Below are 20,343 nucleotides of genomic sequence, written 5' to 3'. Positions count from 1 at the left end.
AGCACTATCCAATCTGACACAAACCACCCCTAGACTAGATGAAAAACAAAACACAAACAAACCATAAAACTTGCAGTAAAATAAGGGCTAAAAATGTCAAAAATGAGATGCTATACGAAGAGAGTGGAAGAGCTTCAATGACTCGGCCAGTGCTATTGGCTCTTTTAGCTGAGGGTAAAGCTGTCCAGCTCATCCTAGTTTAAGCTAGTTTATTTTGACACCACAGGTTGAAGGTAAGAGGTTGGTGTCCCCGGCATTAACTGGTTTGAATACAACTGAGATCCCTCGAAGGGAGCTTTACTTCCTAGCTCTTTACTTCACAGCCTGACATAGGAGGAGATATTCAGAAATCTTTTTTTCACGATTGAAATGGAGAAAGTTTTCATCAGCTTTAAGGTAAATGCACATGCGTGTGCATATATTTTTGTAAAGGTGTTACTGGGATGCAGAGGGAATTATAGTTAATAGCACCAGATGTCCTACGGCTTTGTGTCAAAGACAAAAAACCTGCAGCTCGGTTGCTCTCACAAACCGGCTTGCTATAGGCTAAAAAAAAAAAAAATCCTGCTTATGAACAAAATAATACACATTATTTCACTGCTCATTCTAGCACCAACCCTATAATTACTGCATTCTCAACTATCTTCCACATCCCCCTTGAGCTGTGAATTACAAGCTTTCAGCATATTGGATACTAGTCCTGTGGCATGATTAGATTACCATTTCCACAGGTTGCCAATGCAGAAGAATAGCTCATCTAAGTATGAATAGATTCATTTACTTGAAGAGAATTTTCTTTACCTTTCAGACTAATCATCTGTGTCTAATATAGGCTAAAAAGAACAGCAATTCTATGCAGGTTAGCTTCTCTTAGAAAATAAAACCAAACCCCTAGTTTTTCTGTCCCAGAATTTGAAGGTATGCAGGTCTGGGGTTTTATCTGGCTGCTCAGAAGAGAGCTGTTGTTAGCAGAATGCAGATACAGACCTGTTTTCTGCTGTAGACTGAATGCATTAGTCACTAAGAAGCGTAATGAAAAGTAGCCATTTTGTGTTCGTTTTAGTGCACAACCTTGGAGAGGAGAAGCATACCCATCCATGTCATTTTTGATATGCTATTGAATAGAATATAAAGATTATAAATATTATATTAGGCATTTAGAGGTTAAAAAGGTAATTTGCACAGCGTAAATATTTCCCTTTGGAATTCAGGAAAACATAACAGCTTTGAATTTGAAATAAGAACCAGCATTTGAAGATATTTGTCATTTGCAGGCTATGCACAGTATGAAAATTTAACTGTGAACGTTCAGAAATGTTCAGAGCTACATCACCGTCGTTCCAGTGACACTTGTCCCAGTAATGCAGAGCATCCTTAGCTCCCCCTTAATGGGTTTCACAGCTCTCCTGTGCGGCCAGAACTGGAGGCAGGGCAGACATTGGACCCAGGTGAACACACCTTGCTGTACATTTAAGGATACAGATAATATTGAACATATTTGGCTTTTTAAAGTGGAAACTGATGTACTGCAAGTGGCAATGCAGGTTGGATGCACCCTGATGGACACCACTCACGCAGTGCTGGTGGAAAGCTGGTTTTGCTCAAATACATTCAAATCCTTCCCTACATAGTGGCATAAAGCAGACACCCCCACATGTTGTCTTCCCAGGTGTTTCCATATTATTCTTTTTTTCTGGTGGGTGCAAAGACTGACCCATGCAGAACACCAGAGAAGTCAGAGAAAACTCATAGGTCCTCCTGTCTGCAAGAGGCCTCGTGTTTGTAGATGAAATTCCTACCACTCATTTGTGGCCTACTCGGCACTCTTATCACCAATGTTTTAACTCTCCAGTTTATGACTTTATTATTTTAATATGGTCTCCAGACCATCTGCAAACCACCTACAGGGCCTGGCAGCTCATGCAGTTTGGGAAACATTGCCTTATGATACTACTCTGTAGTTATTACATTAAAAGCTTGTTAAAAAGGCAAATCTAAACAACTTTGGAGATGTTCAAGGAGAACCACAGATTTCTTCTTGACATGCATCATTATGTAGTAAAAGAACATTCAGGGAAACGTAAGGATATTTATTATTCAGTGGATTACACTCTTTTACAGCTTAAACTAGTCGAAAAAAAGGGGACAGCATTATCTAATTAATGATAGTTTGCAAATTGCATCCAGAGAGAGAATTGCTGCCTTCTCAGCTTTTGTTAGACCACATGTGGCCACGTGAGCACTGCTCACAGAAATGCTTCTCCCTGCTCTCACTCACACACATCTTTCTCCTGACTTTGTACGGATTTTTCCTGAATGGTTTTCCATTCAAACAAATATCTACACAAGCAAAAACATGCTGCCTGTATGAAAAAGAAGCCCTTTACCTCCGGATGCCCACGTCTCTCTCTGTAGTACAAACTTTCATTACATTTTCTTCCATGGCTTTTCTCCAAACTTTCTGCCCCCTCCCCAGCTCTGCTTCACATCCCAGCCTTTCGGATGCACTCCCCATTCTCACAGCATCCTGCAACCTGGCATGATTGTAGTTAAGTTTCTCCTTCCTTACAGACTCTTGGGACACCATATTTCTGTCCGGGAGTTCAATGCATCATGCTATCATTGGCATCATGTACATGTGCTCTTTAGCTTCATGTAGCAATGGAGTAAGTTTTGCACTCTTTATCCAGATGGATAAAGCCTCTCTGTAAGTGCCTACTCACTGCATTGTGTATGCACAAAACGCCTGAAATTTTCCAGCATGGTATTCATGACCTGTTGTGGTACTATCTTTCTCAAGATCCCAGCTACGTGACTCCTGCATGCTGGTTGGGGTTATCAACCCGGCTAATTTGAGGTCCTTGCTGCTAAAGGAAATCTGAGACCAACACAAAAAGTGCTCACAATCCACTTAGAAAACATTTCCAGAAAACAAAAAGAGGATAAATTTGGAAGAACATGTGTAAATGGTTATAAATGCCTAGAAAAAATAAGCACTCTGAGCAAATAACATATCCCACCCACCTTAAACCAGCTATATTTGAAGGGCTGAACTGCCCCTTGGAAGTGTCTCCCTCCCTCTCTGTGCTAAACAGCAGGCCCAGATGACTAATTTTGGATGGCCAATTAGACAGGAGGAATCCCAATGCTAAAAAGCTCCAGTTCATTGCTGCACAAATTCATTCCTTTTTGTATTTTGTGCCTTGTCTGTATTTTTGTTGAGCCCTGAGATGAAAACCTGAAGACAAAGAGATCCTATTCCAGCTGCAAAGTTTATCTGCGTCTGATACAGTGCTTGTAGATGGCAGAAGGGCTCACTTTGGTGTTTGTGTAGCACTGTGGAATTGAAATCAGCAGTTTGTAGACAGCTCTCTCAAAGATCAGCAAGAACAAACACTCCTTTCTTCCTGCTCTGATTTCCTCCAAGTTAACAGCAGATATTGACCTTATGGAATCACTGCAGTGCATTGTGAATTATGTATGAAATGCGATTTCCCTTTCTGCTGTGGGTAAGTTTGACTGTGCTGCCTGCAGTTTGCATCATCAGAGGGCTCACAGTATTCCCAGAGACAGCCACGATGACCCAACTCACCAGAAATAAGCTGTTCAGTTTCAGTGAAAAAAAATCCCTTTTCATTACTTAAAATCCTCCTGGCAAACAGCTTATGGGAACTCCTGTCTCCCATCCTATCACGCTTCAAAACCTCTTAAAAATGCATGTTTTATATTCACCCATGGGTTCAACATGTGCTTAAAGTGCAACGCTAAGTAAGAACCAAGGGAAATTCTAAAGTATGGGCGGATGCCTCACCAGCAAGCCTAGAGTCAACAAATCGAAAACAATTGCAGTCTACCTATTCTTTTTTCCATCCAGCAAAATGTACCTCACTAATATCTCCCAAAATGCATCAAACAAGTGATCTCAGATAACAGGTACTTTCCCCTGTAGCCTGGCTTGTGCTGGTCCCCTGCTCGGCAGGCTTCTTGTGCCCTTTGGCTCAGTCATTGGAGACTTTGTGCTGTCTTGATATGGCTCCCAAGGTTTTGCAGCCCACCAGCAAATCAGAAAGAATCAGGTGATTTCTCAGTGGAAAAAAAACATATTTTAAAAATTCTAATTAAAAAAATTCTAACATCTCTCCAAAGCTGGAAGAAGAGCCCATTTTTACGGCATTGTTCAGTTTCCCTTCCTTTTCTAATGTTCAGTTTTAAAGCTTATCAGTGCTCACCCTATTTTTATTCTTTATCATCCTAGAAACAAAATATCAAGAGTGAAAAATAAATGGAAACATTTAATATATGTTAATATATAATTTAACAATATATAAAAGCCATACAAGAGGACTGAATTACTGAAGTTATTATGGGGAAGTTTCAGCTAGGTGTTTTTTTCTCTCTCCTCTCTTGCAAGCCCCATTAACAATTTATAGCGTGCACGTTAACAATCTACACATGTTCCTGGGTGTGCAAGAGGGTAGGAGCCCCCCAGCAACGTGGGAACAGCATCCAGCTCCACTGCTGTTTTTCCGAGACTCAGAGATTTTTTGGGAGGTACAAAATATGCTCACATTTGAGTTAGTAACACAAGTAGAGGAGGCAAGCCACCTGTAACTACTGCTGCATGAGCAAATCTGACAGACACTTCAGTACAGCAACTAGATTTGTGTCAACAGTTCTTTTGCCTGATGCCAGGGTTGTCCTGTAAGCTGCACCCAAAAGCAAGCAAAGTTGACTTTAAATGTTTACTTCAGAAAATTAATCATAAAATGGGTTATTTTAGATGCACCAAATCTTGATTTCCTTATGGGCATGAATAATTTGCACTCACGGAAATCGTAGGAGCCTACTTTTCTTCTGCTTTCAAGTAATTAAAAGTGAAACTATTCAGATATTTGCATGCAATGGATTCGCTGTTCCCTCACTTACATTGCTATGCCCTGTTATACATTACCCATCCAAGGATTATATATTTCATACACATAATTGCTTTTGATCCTGTGGTGGAAATAAATTTCATAAGACAGCCAAACTTCTCTTAACCACGTATACATCTGCTGTCTCCCCGAAGCTTGCTGACAGTTAATTCGCTTCACATATCCTGTGGCTGTACAAGGGGTAGTATTCCCAGTGCCCTTGCAAGGTTACAGACTGCTTCCACCCCACACGACTAAATCAAAGCATTCCGAAAAACCAAAGGGACAGTCAAGTCTCTGGAATTTCAAAGCAAACATTTCTGCATGTCTGGTGCTTCAACTTCTGCCAAGTAATTTCTCCTGGTAATCACGTGTCTGCTTTAGCACACCAGCCTTGCTCTTGACGTCCATTTCACTGACAGAGCAGGGGCCTCGCTTCTGGTCTGACCCACGCCTGATGAAGGCTGCTAAGGCCAACAGAGCTATGCAGGTAGCAGAGAAGAAATAGATCCAGATCTGGCTTTGGGTACATGGCTATTGTATTGTAGTAAAAGTGTTCGGCCTGTTCAGGAGCGTACCTACCACATGAAGGTGTGCTACTGCCAATGAGGGGCCTGGTGGGACTGCAAGCAGCCCATGCCAGAAAACACACGTATCCTAACAGAGGATAAATATCAAATATATTAAATACAGATTTTCACTCAGCAAAACACCCTGCCCAAAGAACGCTACGAGCCCTAGGAGAGTGATAACATTAACACAATCAACATTTAATTTACCAACAGCAAAGCCTCACAAGGTGTTGCCCTGTCCATAGGCTGATCTAGCATGGGATCGTGCTGCACTCAGAGCCCCCAGCTCGCACCAATCCACTGACTCACAGCCATGCTGGCTGAAGCAGAAGGTCAGACTGGAAGCTTCAAGGGTTAAGCAGAAAGGATAAGCAGAAACGCTTGCCAAGCCGTGCCTAAAGGTGAGTCAGTCTCAGATGCTTCTGAATCAGTCACACACTCTCCCAGGCCATCTCTGGGATGCTACCTGTGATGAGCATGGGATGGAGATGCAGCATCATGCAGTTCTCCTTCCAGGCATGATAATAGTCCCTGTGGATCTGCCAGTACCTATAGGAAGCTAGCAAGAACTGGTAGCTCCTGATGAAGCTGCTATGGGTGGGATTTCCAAGGCAATGGCTCTCTGGAACCTCCCCTATGTTCCCATCCACCACTCCCCTGCCTCAGCCGGGATTAAGAGCAGTCTTTCATTCTCTGCTGGTACTGCCCCAAACAGAGCCTTCAAGTTCAGAGCTGCTTTTTCATAAGAGATGTACATCTAAAAAGACTCCTTAAGAATCAATGTAAATTTTTATTTTGTTTTGTTTAAATATGGAGTCTGCACACAACAACAGAGAGAAGTACCAGAAAAGAAGAAATGAAGGAAAGCAAGTAGGTTCAAGCCTGACACCAGGGACCTGGCCTCCACTCACCACAAAACCTAAGGACAGGTATAATTCTCCTCATTTTACTCAAATGAGAAAATGAAGCTCGCTCTCTCATACGCTGTGCTCTCGTAGTCTTTGTTTCTCTTTCCCTAATGCTCTCAGATACTTCTATACTTAAGCAGTTATCCTTGTTCCAGGCTTCTTTAATTGGATCATCTCCCAGTTTCTTGGGGAACCCTTTGTTGGAGTGATTCCTGGGGATATAGGCCCTGTCCATGAAATTGAGAACTGCTAAATTTAATACAGGACTGGCTAAGGATATGATTCTTTGTTTGAAATCCTGTTTTACTGGCAGCTACATTTAAGGAACCTTGTAACAAATACATTTACCTGTACATCCATACTCCTGTGTTTTAGTTTCTTTATTTTATAACACTCTGAATTTGTGAATTTTATGAACTGTGTGTATGTCTCACTGTGAATTTGAACCTCAGCTTATGCACTTCCTACCCTAAATCTTAGAGATCCCAGAAGTGTGGGCACCATTTGAAGTAATTTCCCCAACCACGTCTCATTTTTGCACTCTTTCTGGGTGTACATGTGGCTCCTGCTCACATACAAAAGCCCCGTGCTTAACAATACACAGACCTTCCTGCAGTAAATGGAAAGAGGAGGCAGCTTTATCCCTTTAGGATTTCAGTCTCTCCTCCCCCTGCCATGAGCCATGTCACACAACCTTAATTGCTTTACAGAATAACCCTCAAAATACTTTTCAGTAACTTAGCTAATCTGGTATTACTTATGCTTCTAAGATTTCAAGGAAGACCTTGAATGACATTTAGCTAACAGGCAGTGTGTAGCTATGGACATAATTATTTCTGAGGTAAAAACCTTGAACTGAATATGCACATGGTTTACATTTTTTTTTTAAGAGAAATCTCTAATGAAGCACATTCCCCATCCCACAAGGCATAACAGTCTACAAAAATGGTGGACATGAACGCTTACCATTAATAATTGAACATATTTTTTTTTTGCTACCACAGTGGTAAGCATTCAGCAATTACTTTTTGTCTTTTGAGCTATTTGCTCAGATAGGTTTGCAAATAACCCCCTGCTTTCATGGGTCTGATATATTAAAAATAGAAATAAAAAAAAACTAAAAAAGCAATCTACCTTCTGTTCCAGAAGATGCCAAGGACTACTGCAAGTGTAATGGATTCTGCCCCAACCACCACAGGCATTTTGTCTGCGTTTTATCCGTGATATTTGATATATGTCAATAAGCAATAAGCAGTAAGCAGCATATACTTACTGCTCATTTCAAAACCAAGAAGTGAGTGTTCTGGAAGAAATATATAAACACTGAGTTAAGTCAAGGGGTTATTAAAGCCAATGCTGCCAAATAGATGAAGAGCTCAGGATCACTTCTATGCTTGAAGAGCATAGTTTGTACATCTCAGCCAGGGTTTATGTTGTACTGATAACATAGTCTTTCTAGCAGCTACCAGCACAGTGTTGGGACGTCAGGCACATGGGACTGATACAAGAAGAGGCAGAACTTGGTGTAGATATTTTTGAGGCGTTCCTACTGCAACCAAAGGGGACGTGATGGGTGGGAATTGGTGATGGCTGCTGGCAACGTGTCCTCAACAAGTGGGGCTATTCGCTCACGTATGCTTCCAGCATACTCCTTCTTCCAGCAGCATCCCTAGGAAGTCCTGCTTCCCAGGACGTTGGGCAGGCTAGGGCCCACCAGCTTCCAGGCAGGTGTTTGCAGCACCTACAATTTAGGCTCTCACCTTGTCTCAGCACCTCCTTGGACCCCACCAAAACCCAACAATAAGAACCAATCATGTAAAAGTTTTTTTTTTCTTTTTTTTTTTTTTTTCCATGAGCTTTCAGACTTAAGTAACATGTTTGAGATACTGCTCCTTTTTACTTTCTTTTTGCTTACTATTGAAAACACATTTTTGTGGTGAGGAGGAATGAGGATGGCTCTGCTATATTTTGGACTGTGGAAGGCTGTGACTGTGCCAGTGATACTATATTAAGAAGAAACTTGGGATAAAGTGTTTATAACCAATAGTGGATTTAGCCATCTTTTTTTCTTTTTCTTTTTTCTATGTACAAAAAATGCAAAATTTGATATTTTTGGTTATGCAGCATCACTCTAAAACATCTCTTACAGATCTAGGTCAGGTTTTAGCACCTCTTTATAAACTGCTCACTTCAACAATATCTTGGGATATTCGGTGTTTATGGTGTTTGACTGAGCATTTGCATCACACTTGACTCAGCTCTCTGTTAATGGAAACTTCTGTAAAGGGCAGAAAGATTGCTAACTTCAAAATGCCTGAAAAAACAAACTGAGTATCTGAGAACAGAAAAGTGCTCTTTGAACTTTCTGTGAAAAATATTAAGAAAGAGCAAAGGATACCGTTCAAAGAGACTTTATGTTACTTTTCAGACAAAAAAGTATACAGTGGAGGTGAGATTAAAAGTCCCTATCACCAGGTCAGAATTAAAGAAATGTAGCGTTGTAGTACTTATTCCGAAACTAAGCTTTATACAAGGTGGAAATCAACGGCAAAGTTAAATATGAAATAAATCCAGCAAGATTAGAGAAGGGCACCATAACCCTGTCCCTGCAGTGATCCATGTAATAGCTCTGTGCCGGTGCTGTGATGACATGTCAGCAATACCACATTAAATGTCCTTTAAGGGCACATTAGCTTCTTCTCTTTTTTGTGCTTCTAGGACTTTCCTTCACTCCTTGATGAACAAATTTTGGTGCCTTCTGCCCTCTCCCCCTTATCCCCATGTCATCTGCAAACAGCACTGCGCCGTCCTCTCCAGACCTTCCTCCTCAGCTGACTGCTGCAGCCAGTAAAGGAACCCTTGCTATTTCCAGATACCAGTTCACTTCTTTTTTTCCCCTTCCGTTTTCAGCAGAGATTCCTGCACAGCAGCTTGTTCAAAACAGCTGCTCCGTGCAAGCCCTTTTGGGAGGGATGCGGTCCCACACCAAGGTCCACCACCTCACTTGCCCCTCGCTGCCTCCCCTGGGACTGCAGAAGTCCTTGTGTTGACCACGGGGCTTGGCTGGTTTCAAAAGACAGCAGGAGATGCAGCCTATTCTACACAACAAAATTATTTGTCTGCCTTGGAAAGGAGATGCTTGGGTGCACTGCCTGCGTTCACAGCTGGGGAAACTCCTTTTTTCGGAGACATCACTGCAGCTCAGCTGCCTTTCAGCTTTGTTTTACCTCCTGGGAGAAACACCCAGCCAAGGTGGCTGTGGGAAGGAGACCTACTCCTGACCCTCCCCTAGACACCATGTGTGTTTTAATGCTGGCAAATAGCCGACACCATCTTCAAGAGGCAAGAAGGTAAAAGGGGGAGAAGTCCCCTCAGAGCCGCAGCAGGAACAGATATGGGTGAGTGTGCACGGAGCACATCTACGCACCAGGTAAATGCTGGCTGGGACTAGAGATTAACATTTTCCTGACGAACCGAAGGATGGATGGATATGGGGGGAATATTGAATATAGAATTTTATATTTGTAAAGTTACACATAAGACAGCATTTAACACAGGCCATTGGCACTTGATTTCAATGATCTCTTCCAGAAAATTAGCCCTGATAATGTAAGTTTGGGAGATCCTAAAACACTGTAATTGTTCCACAGATGTTGTGGGTAGGCAGTGGGAGCTTGTCAGAATGAAAAAAGCACAAACTTCTCATTTTGAAGCCACAATTATAACCTTCCGGCTTGAAGGCTGGCAATGGTGAGAACATTTTTTTCTGTGAGAAACAGAGCCACTGAAGCTTGTTTTCCCTTGGGTTACTTCTTTCTCACTTCAGCACTTTCCTCTTGGCATCGACAACAGCTTCCCTTTGCCCAGTGCCCTGCTGCTTTATCCTACTTCAGTTCCTCACTCCAGGCCCCCAATCCCACCTCTCTTCCCTGTGGAAGATGCACGTTTGAGTTGCGCTTTCCTACCTTGCCACTGATTTTTACAAGTCTCAACAGAATGTAAGCACCTCTGAGAGCTTTTCCCCTCTTACAGTTGGTTGCAATGGGTTAAGGGGTTAGAAAGTTATCCAGGGGGACATGTCTGATTGCCCTCTCTTTGCCTGTCAGGCAAAGGGAGAAGCCAGGAAGCCAGGCTAAAATCAGTTATTCCTTTAAAAAAAAAAAAAATATATATATATATATATTTGGAAAGAGCTGTTTTGTAATTATACTGTGACATCATGACAACAGGAAGCTTGAAATGTGTAGGACTCTGTCATTAACACTGGTTGTGATAGGAATGCCTGACACCAACAGATCAGAAGCACCCTCTCTTGAGTTGCTGTAAATCCCTAGGCTCCTTGATTGTCTTCATTTGCGCACTGCAGGAACTCCTTCACTATTCAGGCAGTAAGGTTGGCAGCCAGGACATGCATGTTTTCATTCATGGCAGAATAAGGCTGTATTCCTGCTTTTAGTGCAAAACAGTGGGGAACTGCACCTGTCACCTGAGGTGTACTCTTTAACAAACATTGGCAAATACATTTTGAAATATTTATTTAGTTCTGCATAAACTACAATGACAATCTCCTTTAATATCACCATTTGCTGCTGTTGGACCTTATAGCAAAGCATGGCTGATTATATACATTAGACTTCGGAGATTTGTTTAAATCTAGCAGTTTGTGTTATATTAAAAAAAAAAAAAAAGTATATTCCACTTGCATGTATAGCTAGTTTCTCTGTGCATATCCTTTTCACTTACACAAAACTTTTTCACTTTTTTTTTTCTTGTTGAAAGATAACATGAAGTTACTCCTTCTGCCTCTTACACTATCCTCTTTCATCGCAAGCTAACATATATGATGAGAAAATGGTCATGGCCATGTAGAAAGAAATAATAGAAATTACCCAGGTCTCCTATTATAGTTCCATTTGTAATACAGTATTGCCAAGTCTTGATACTTTATCAAATTCTCTCAAAATACCTTTCTCAAAGCTATGGACCTTGAATTTGGTTAATATTCCTGTAATAAATCAGTTGCATCCAAATAGTTTCAAAATCAGAATGTAAGTAGAAAGAAATTCCGTTTTTACACCTCACTATTTTTAGATGCTCACCATATTCCAGGATTGATGCTGCACGCAAATGGCAGTGTTGAGCTGGGGATATTTTAGAGCAGGGAAAACCTTGTAACTAATGAAAACACCTTAAAATGAGTCTTTCCAGAAGTCATGTATGATGCTTTCAGATTTTCTGGGAACTTATGGGATAGGAAAAAAGAACTTACACAGATCCTCCTTTTCTCTATTTTTTCTCCTTAATATTTTAAAACCGGAAGCTTTCAGACCACACCTCTGCTCTAAGCCAGCAAAGTCCACTAGATCAATTTGCAGGAAAAAAAAAACAAAACCACAAAAATCTTCTCTTTCATTTTACTCATTCAAAATAGAAAAAAAAATATGGCACTTTATGATCTTGCACTGTGATACTTGGAATTTTGTATGAAGTATCTCAGAAATAAAACACATGAAAGCAAGGTTAAATGAGAAATTAACAGCCCCAGAGTCTTGAACAATTTACTAGATTTTTTTTTTTTTTTTTTTTTTTTCCAGAAAAGAGAAGTTTCCAAACCCCCACACTACCCGGGAGGGGCCCATACTACCCTGATACTACAACCTCCTTTTTAGGTCCGGAAGGCATAAACACCGACTAATATTACTTTTGGGAGACTCTGCCTAGCATACTCTGTGTGGGAGTTTTCTAAAAGGTTGCTGCAATAAATGATTTACCGGGACAGTAAAAAGATGAAGAAAGCGCTGAGCTAGCTTCTTAAGACAAATTACTTTCTTCACCCACTCCCTGAAATCCTTTAAAAAGTCCCTGTAATGATTAACTTTCCAGAATTCTAAAATCTGCTCAAGATCAGGTTTTACTCCCGCATGTATCTCCTGGGATAAAGATCCTTCATGCTCTGGGATTGAATCCCATTTGGTGCATGCACGTTTGGTTTGGGTATCCAGTTGTTTCCTTGTCACCTGAGTTTTCCTGCAGAGACCTTGTTATACAGGGTCGATGTTTGGTAATGCAACGTGTTTTCTGCTAAACAAAACACAAGAGAGTGTTTAGACCTCCTTTTTACATTCATTTTGTTAAAATAGTTTGTTCCAGGCATAGCACAGATGAAACCAGACTCGCAGTGAGGAAGGAAAAGGCAAATGGGGCGATGCCAGTGGAGGCAGAGAGCAATGATAAGGCAGACAGAGAAATGGCTGCGCACACATGGGGGTCCCTTGCCTCTCCATGTTGCTGGTGCCTCACAGGGACCCCTGAGGAGTTTCACAACACACACAATAAAGTAATGATGGTAGGAGACACTTGGAGGAGAACAACAGAATGGAAAAAAAAATTAGTCATAACTGTACCTCATTAGGTAATAAACAATGATGTGTATTTCTGGTGATAATGATCCTGCAGTTCACTCTTTCTACTTATTCTAACTTCCCCTACTGTGCCACTGCTGTCTAATATGAGATATTTACGTGAAAGATGAGTTAGGAAATTATGTTCCACACCAGGTATAATAAGCGAAGCTATGGAGAGTAGCCTCTCTCTCCTCCTTCTCTGCTTCTATACCTATCATTTCCAGTGGTTTCTAGCACCCATCCACAGACGTTAATAAGGAGCATTAAATCTATTCTCTTCATTTTACTGAAGGGGAAACTGAGGCACAGAACACCTTGCCTGTGGACACAGACCTAGCAAGCAGCTGGGCCATTTTGCCCATGCATACTTCAAACATTTCTGATGCCTCCATACAGAATTTTATTAATTACTGACGATTTGTAGCAGACAAACCCATATGAAGGCCTTATTAGCACTGTGCACACACAGTGTGAAGAGCTTCTGCTCCCCAAAGAGCTCCCAAAAGGCTTGCAGCTTTAATAGCCCATAGAAGCTCACATTGGGAACAAAAATCTTTTAAAACATTGCTCCCATAGCAATTTTAATTATGGCAGATCATTAGTCAGTAAACCAATGCTCTGGGGCCACTTATTGAGCAATAGAGCCCTGGTGTCCCCAGCTGCAGCTGCCATTCCAGGCTGGAGAGTCTCGCAGTGCTAACAAAAGCAATTACAGAAATATTTCGAGACCCTTAGCAGATGCAGGCAGGGCGGCTCGTCCACCTACCACTACCGGGCTGAGCAGCTCGCAACACCAGGGAGGAGAAAACCTGCTGGGGATGTGGATGTGGACAGCCAAAGGTGGGGTGCTTGCCCCCTTTTAGCAGTAATTTGGTGCCCAAGGGCTGCATGCACCTTCGAAGCGCAGCGTGGCTGTTTTGAAAGGCTGCCATCAGCCATCTAATCCCGTAATATAGGGAGAAACCGCGCTGTCAGAGCAGACCTCATGTCCTTCTTGCAGGGGCTGCCACTCCCCCGCATGCTCCTTTGACCCTCCTGTCAGAGCAGACAGCCCTCCCGGCAGGAACCGGTTAACAGGATGGTGCCGAGTGGCGCTGACAGGCAGCAGCTCTGGAGGAAGGCAGTCACGGCTTTAAAGAAGAAAAACCACTGCTGAGCCGTCACAAAAAGAGCCACGCTATTTATTTTCCTGGGAGGTGAGTGGGAAGGCGTTCAAAGCATGGCTGTTATGCTGCTCTGGCACGGGAAGTGCTTTTCCAAATTGAAATCTTCCATCAGAGTGGCCTGGAAAACGGCGTGTGGTTTCTAACCACGGCTCATTCCTTTTGGCTCGGCCTGCTCTCCCAGGTTCGAGCCCGCAGCCTCTCCAGGAGAAGCGCGAGAGAAGCACGGCATCCCTGCGCGTCCGCGCCGGCCTAACCCTGGGGCCTGCAGGTAGCAAACCCAAACACCCTCCCGAAAAGGATCTCGCCTGGCAGGGGGCTGAAAGAGCAAAACGAGCCCCTTGCCGAGGCGGGGAGCAAGAAGAAGTTGTTATTTGCTGGCATGGAGGGGAAAGGAAGGAGGGATGCTGAAAGGGTACTGGGCAGCTGCTTTTCCGGTTGCTCTGGGAGCCAGGAGAAGAGCCTTTGATCTACTGAGCAGGCCTGGGCTGGCCGCCAGGACCTGTATCCTTTCTCCTGCAGCGACAGCAGGCTTCCTCGCTCGCTCCTCTCCCATCGCCGAGTCAAAAAAACAAGTGACGTAACTCATACAGGGACCTCGCTGAAATGTTGCTATTATCACTGGCTCTGCAGAAAACATATGCTACGAGGGCCTCAGTCTGGAATAATCTTCTCATTCAGGGAAGGGGGAAAAAAATAGAAAAGAAACCGTGAGGTCCTCTGGATTACATCTTGCAAAGCCTCATAAAAAGCCCTCTTGCGTACTGATGAATTAAACCCATTGGCTCCACAGTAGCATTGCTATCTCGACATAGCACCTTGGCCAAGCAAGCCCTCTCCCAGATTTCCTTATGCTCTTATAACTGTTGTGACCAGCAGATGAAAATAGGAATATGGCTTCCAGACCTGTATCTTAAATGATGCCAACAAGACAGCACTTATTAAGGAACGAGCTGTTTCAAAACAATTGTCAGCTATTTTCAGTACAGTGGAGGCCAGCCTGTTTCATTTGTGGTGTTGCCTGAGAAAGGGGAACATGAAGGCAGCTGTGTTTCTCAGCTCTCTGACCAGCATGACCAGACTATACAGAGCTTCCCTGAGAACCAGCTGGCCTTTTGTCCTCACCAGCATAACGTGACTACCTCCATCACTGAAGGTAAATTCTGCTTGGACGTAATCCAGACCTACATCTTTCCCCAGCCTCAGCCAGGATTTGAAGGTCTCACTGCGTTAAACACAGAAACATGATACATTCAATTTCTAATGATTCTGACTCAAACATTTGTGCATTACATATTGTTACAAGATCACCCTATCACCTCTGGAACACAATAGCTTTTACACTGTCACTTCCCCTTTCTTTTGGTGCTCACCATCAATACTGAGAACGCCACTTTGCAACACACTGGGAGTACAGGCTTGAGCCTGGATGGTTCCATGAAGTTAATTCAACCAAGCACTTCTGTTCTCTGAGTCATGTTTCCACCTTGCCATCAGGTACTTGCTGCTCTGTATCAATATTATTTGCACAGTAGTGGCAGCTTCTCTTAAGCCCGATCCCCAGCAAGATGCACTTTTTGGCTCTGTATTAATTCTGTTTCCCAGGTCGCAGCTTAACACCGTGAGATGCAAAAGCCATCTCACCAGGTGTGCTGTTTTAACTATGTCCAGCTGTGCTGAACTCAGCTGGAGCCTTCATATTTGGGTCAGGTTCTCTCTCCAGCCATTATCACAGTGACTTCAGCCTGCTCTGGATGAAGCCCTTAATCCCTGGTGCCACTTGGGGCACCAGTTTCAATCTATGACGCTGCCTGCTGCTTTTCATATGAACAGATCCTGCAAGGATTTTGTGCTTTCCCCGCCACTGCTAAGCTTTACTGAACCTATCAGATATTGCTATGTTTGAGAAGACATTTTAAACACAAACTCATTAATGAAATTGGGTGAATTGAGAAAGGAACAAACCGCAGAATAAGAACTATGAGTTCGGAAATTATCAGTTATTTTTACCTTCTAGCACACACTTTTGCAGAGTTCTTATTGAACCAATGCACCTGGAACCTGATGTTTTTTTCACTTGAGACACTGTCTCACTTGTGTGCAATTACTTGAAAATAGGTCAACATGCATTGAGGGAACTCATAGCTGGAATAAACCCGTGCTGACAATAAGAATTACCATCAATTTTAAGAAGCCATTTTGCTCACAGCGACACTGTAAGAGCAGCCCAAGCTCCACCTCGCTGCCACCGTCTCTGACAGGGCAATGGAAGACTGCTCACTACTAGAACAAGGCAATACTGTTCTCTCTCTCCCAGCCACTCTCCCAGCTCCAGCAACCTCCAGCTTAGCAATTTCCCTAGTCTTATGCAGTATCCTTTGTAATTGATAGCCCTTAGTGGATTTTACTTTTGCTCATTTGCACAGTTGCCTCTTGAACCCATACAGTACCATCAAGACATCTAAATAATTTTGCATGTGTTTCATAAAAACAGTGAATGTCCTTCTCTAGCCATGTGCAATTCAATGTCAGTTTTCTTGGCACACAAATCAATATACCCTCTGTATGACTCCCTCATTGCATTTTTCCTACCTGTAAGTGTTTGCCTTACTGCTGATGACATTGACTGATGCAAAGACAGAGGTGTAAGCAGGAGACAGTTGCAGATGTGGAAACAGTGTAAAATGAAATGTTTGTCAAATGGAAAAGAACTACATGGATCACGAAATAAATGGTTTCCATCTTCTAGCCGTGGACTTTGCAAAAAGAAAAAAAAAGCAAAAAGTTTTTTATAAAGGATAGCTTTGTTTGAGTAGTTGACACTTGAATTTTTAAGAGAACTGAAAGATGAGATTTTCTGCTGTGTAAATACTTGAAGCTTCATTTCTGCTTTGTCATCAGTAATAAACACACAAGCTGTAGAAATGTCAGCTGGATTTAAAGGAAATTACCACTAGCATAACTAGAGATAACACTGAAGAACGACTGGAAGGATACAGCAGCAACCCCTTTTTGCCATGACAGATTTTGCTTGTGATTGGCCTTTTGAAGCTGAAGGCACACGATGACTTGGACTCTCCTATGGGTGGGAAGAAGGTGGCCACAGCCTCCAACAGCCCCTCTCACTCCACTTGTTGATAAGGCACCAGCAGGAGATATAAGGACCTTCCTTCTGGAATTAAACCCAAACAGCCCAAGTTTGGAGTTCAGGAGGGAGACTTAATGCCTATAAGTTCTTCAGCTAGTAACTCTTCCTATCCTTTTCCCATGCCCACGACTCTGGCAAATTACTCAGTCACTTAAAGGGCATCACATACCTAGAGAAGTTCCAAAATTGGTACCAGCCAGATCTTACTTAGCGTAGTGGGCTCCTGGGATATAGAGCTGAGACTTAGCCTGCTGGAAAACTAGCTCAGGATATATGTTTTTGCAATCTGGTGGTAATAAAAAACAGCAGCAGTGTATCTCCTAAGCCTCTTCCTCAGACTGCTAACAGTTCTGTATGTCTCGTATGCAACCAGCATCAGACAAAGGGAGGTAAACCTATATAGTCTGAAATAATAAAAAAACCAACTCACTAAACCAGATGTATTGTAGCTATCATAGTTTCCACTGATTTTTGCACATCTTCAGTAACTGTCAATCTGAAATGCGATCAGCTGACTGGCTGCAGTATATAACAAATATGTTCATGTTTATATACGTCCCTGGTTTCATTCCCCACATGTACACATTCAAAAAGCCTCATGTTTTGCAGCCTTCACCCAAACATCTGCAATCATTTAAGGAATAAAACAGTCTGCCATCTCAGCCTAGGCTGTTCAGCGCACACTACAACTGATGTCATTCTGGTATTTTAGCTTTTCAAAAGAAACAAATAGGTTTCCAGGCAAACCACATCACAGAACATGCCATGGTTATCGGTTCAAAGAGCCTTACTGGCTCAGCTGCTAGCGCTGGGTTTCATCACGTCTTCCTGAGGTCAGGCAGGGAAATGCTAGCCCAGGAATATACATCTGTGTCTATACAAATAGCTTCAGACTGTTGTTTTTGCCCTGGCTGCCCCCCCGAAATAGTCCTCTGCAAAACATGAGAACTGTCAAGTAGAGGCTTGGCTGAGGACAGACTTTAATAAGAATCACGCAGTGTTCTTGAGTGTGGGTGTTTTGTGTGTCATTGTAGGGATGAAGGGAAACAGACTGAAACGGAGATCATTAATGCACTGTCCCACCACCTTACCATGAAAAGATCCCTCAAACTTATTTTCAAAAGTGCATTCTGCTTGCATTTTTTCTTTCCTCTAGCCCACACCGGAGCTGATGAGAAATAAAACTCCTGCATGATCCCAGAGAGTGGAAGTAAGACTGTGTCCAAGAAGGACTGCTTAGACCTTGGCTTCTCCAATTTGGCAAACAAGGCTACACATATTTTGAGTCCCCAAAATGACCCAGTATGGATCTGTGTTCCAGTGAGTGACAGATCAGACAGGATACAGCAGAGACAAAGCAGAACCACCTCTGGGGATGCTCTCAGCTAACCTGGACATGCTTTCAGTTAGCAGCCTTGCACAAATCCTGGGTTGATGCCTATGTAACTTTTCTGATGCAAATTCTGCTGAAAAAAAAAAAAAAAAGAAACTAAGGAGTCTAGTAACAGGAATGAAGGCATTCTAACAGCTCAGCTTTGGTAGGTATTGATTAAATGTTTCAGTGACTAAGGCTGACAGGCCAGCAGTGATAAAATTACACCAGGCTCTAAGTCAGGCTCCAGACAGGTAAACTTTCCACCCAAACATCCTTTATTAAAATTAGACGAATAAACTGGTCAGGGGACATAAAGGAGTGCTGAGTTTCTAACTGACATGTAAATTCTTTGGAATAAGATGTCACACTACCTTGTAAATGGCTGATTTAGGGTAAATGTGGTGTAGGAGACACTGTATTTCATATTGATGAGGTATATACTTTTGGAAAAGCTACAGTTTCTGAAGACCACAAACATCAAATGAAGTGTCCCAATATCTTGATGTAAAGACATAAGACGGAAATGAAGGAAATGGAAAAGCTGGCTGTAGAGACAAATGTGGTTCAAGAGTTTCACCCCTGGAAATCAGTCCCCATGTTGCCACTGGGACTGTTGTCCAGGGCTTCTCTTTTGTAGTCTGACATTTGCAGGCACATGCTGCTGTGATTGAAGTTCATTTTACTGTAGGGGATAAGGCCTTCTGAAAGAGACACAAAGGGCAGGCGCTGTTCAAAGTAGGCATTCGAAAACACGGGTTTCTAAAAATGTGTTACTAAAGAAGAAGATCTATAAGAGCATTTCAAGCCATATTTTCCCAAGGGCAATCTGACCTTTTTATCCTTGTTCTTATCCCTCAGGTGTGGGATTTATTTTCACAGACACAGATCCTGAAAGATCCGAGTGAGAAATGATTCTTCACATTATGAATGCCTTGTCTGCTGTCTGAACACGTTGCCTGGCAAAACCTTCTTAGCTTTAAGGTAACATCACAATGATTTCTTTTGAATGCACTTTTTGCAGTGCGCCCTGGTTTTACACAAATACTATTGTTCAAACAATTTAGATGCCTTGTCATTTCCACATGTATGTTTATCTGATTAATAAATTTAACATTCAAAAGCATGTGACCTTCCTTCGTGTCTGCCTCATCCAGAAACATTGTACTGCTATTCCTTTTTGACTTGAGATGCTAGTCAGTTTTGGGTTAGATGGTTGTTATTGCTGGGAAAGGACTGTAGTGATGGAGTAAGCATCAATCTCTGTATCTTTTTTTAACAAAGAATAAAGGGAGTCTGATTTCCTTCAAGCCTGGAAGAGTAGGAGAAAGATTTCTATCTTGCAAATCTAAGCTGTTGTCAGCACATACTTTAACCAAAAATAGTCACTCCATATCTCCCCCCCTCACACCCCAGTGTCATGCCCTGAGGTTTTCTGTGCTATATCTAGCTTTTTTTTTTCGTGTACCCATGTGAGTTTCTGTTCTTTCTGTCATGCACCAATAGATACAGCAGAACAGATCAGTGCCCAAGCTCCTCTGTTTGCTGTTGAGCTTTGGTCTTAAGGGATATTCACTATGTTTCTGTGTTTTAAGTCACGACAACATATTATTTTCAGCTTCTTTGGGGTATCAGTACTCAGCGAAGGACAGTGGTTAAATCCATGAGCTCTTGTGCAGGTCCTCTGTGTTCCCCACCAAGCCAACTTTCTCCTGGCCAGCCAGCAAGATTCATCATAAAAGCTACTTTACAAAAAAAATCATTTCCCTTCATCACAGTGCCACAAGCCTGTCACAGAAGAAACACCTGCACCATTTGGGAGCTGTGGGCAAGTCACACAGAAATGTTTTAGCCTCACATGGA

At 42.4% G+C, this 20,343-nt stretch overlaps 1 protein-coding gene and 1 long non-coding RNA gene across 9 annotated transcripts in view; one reads left to right on the top strand and one right to left on the bottom strand.

Moving 5' to 3' along the window:
• Positions 1-20,343, bottom strand: part of DLGAP1 (DLG associated protein 1) — a 415,298-nt gene that overhangs the window by 42,047 nt on the left and 352,908 nt on the right. The window lies entirely within an intron of this gene.
• Positions 8,617-19,603, top strand: LOC121066510. The gene is made up of 2 exons (XR_005817808.1): positions 8,617-9,823; positions 11,988-19,603. It is a non-coding gene; the product is annotated as an uncharacterized LOC121066510 (long non-coding RNA).

The sequence above is a fragment of the Cygnus olor genome, chromosome 2, assembly GCF_009769625.2.
Source record: "Cygnus olor isolate bCygOlo1 chromosome 2, bCygOlo1.pri.v2, whole genome shotgun sequence".
Taxonomy (NCBI): domain Eukaryota; kingdom Metazoa; phylum Chordata; class Aves; order Anseriformes; family Anatidae; genus Cygnus; species Cygnus olor.
This window is presented reverse-complemented; position numbering and strand designations above follow the sequence as displayed.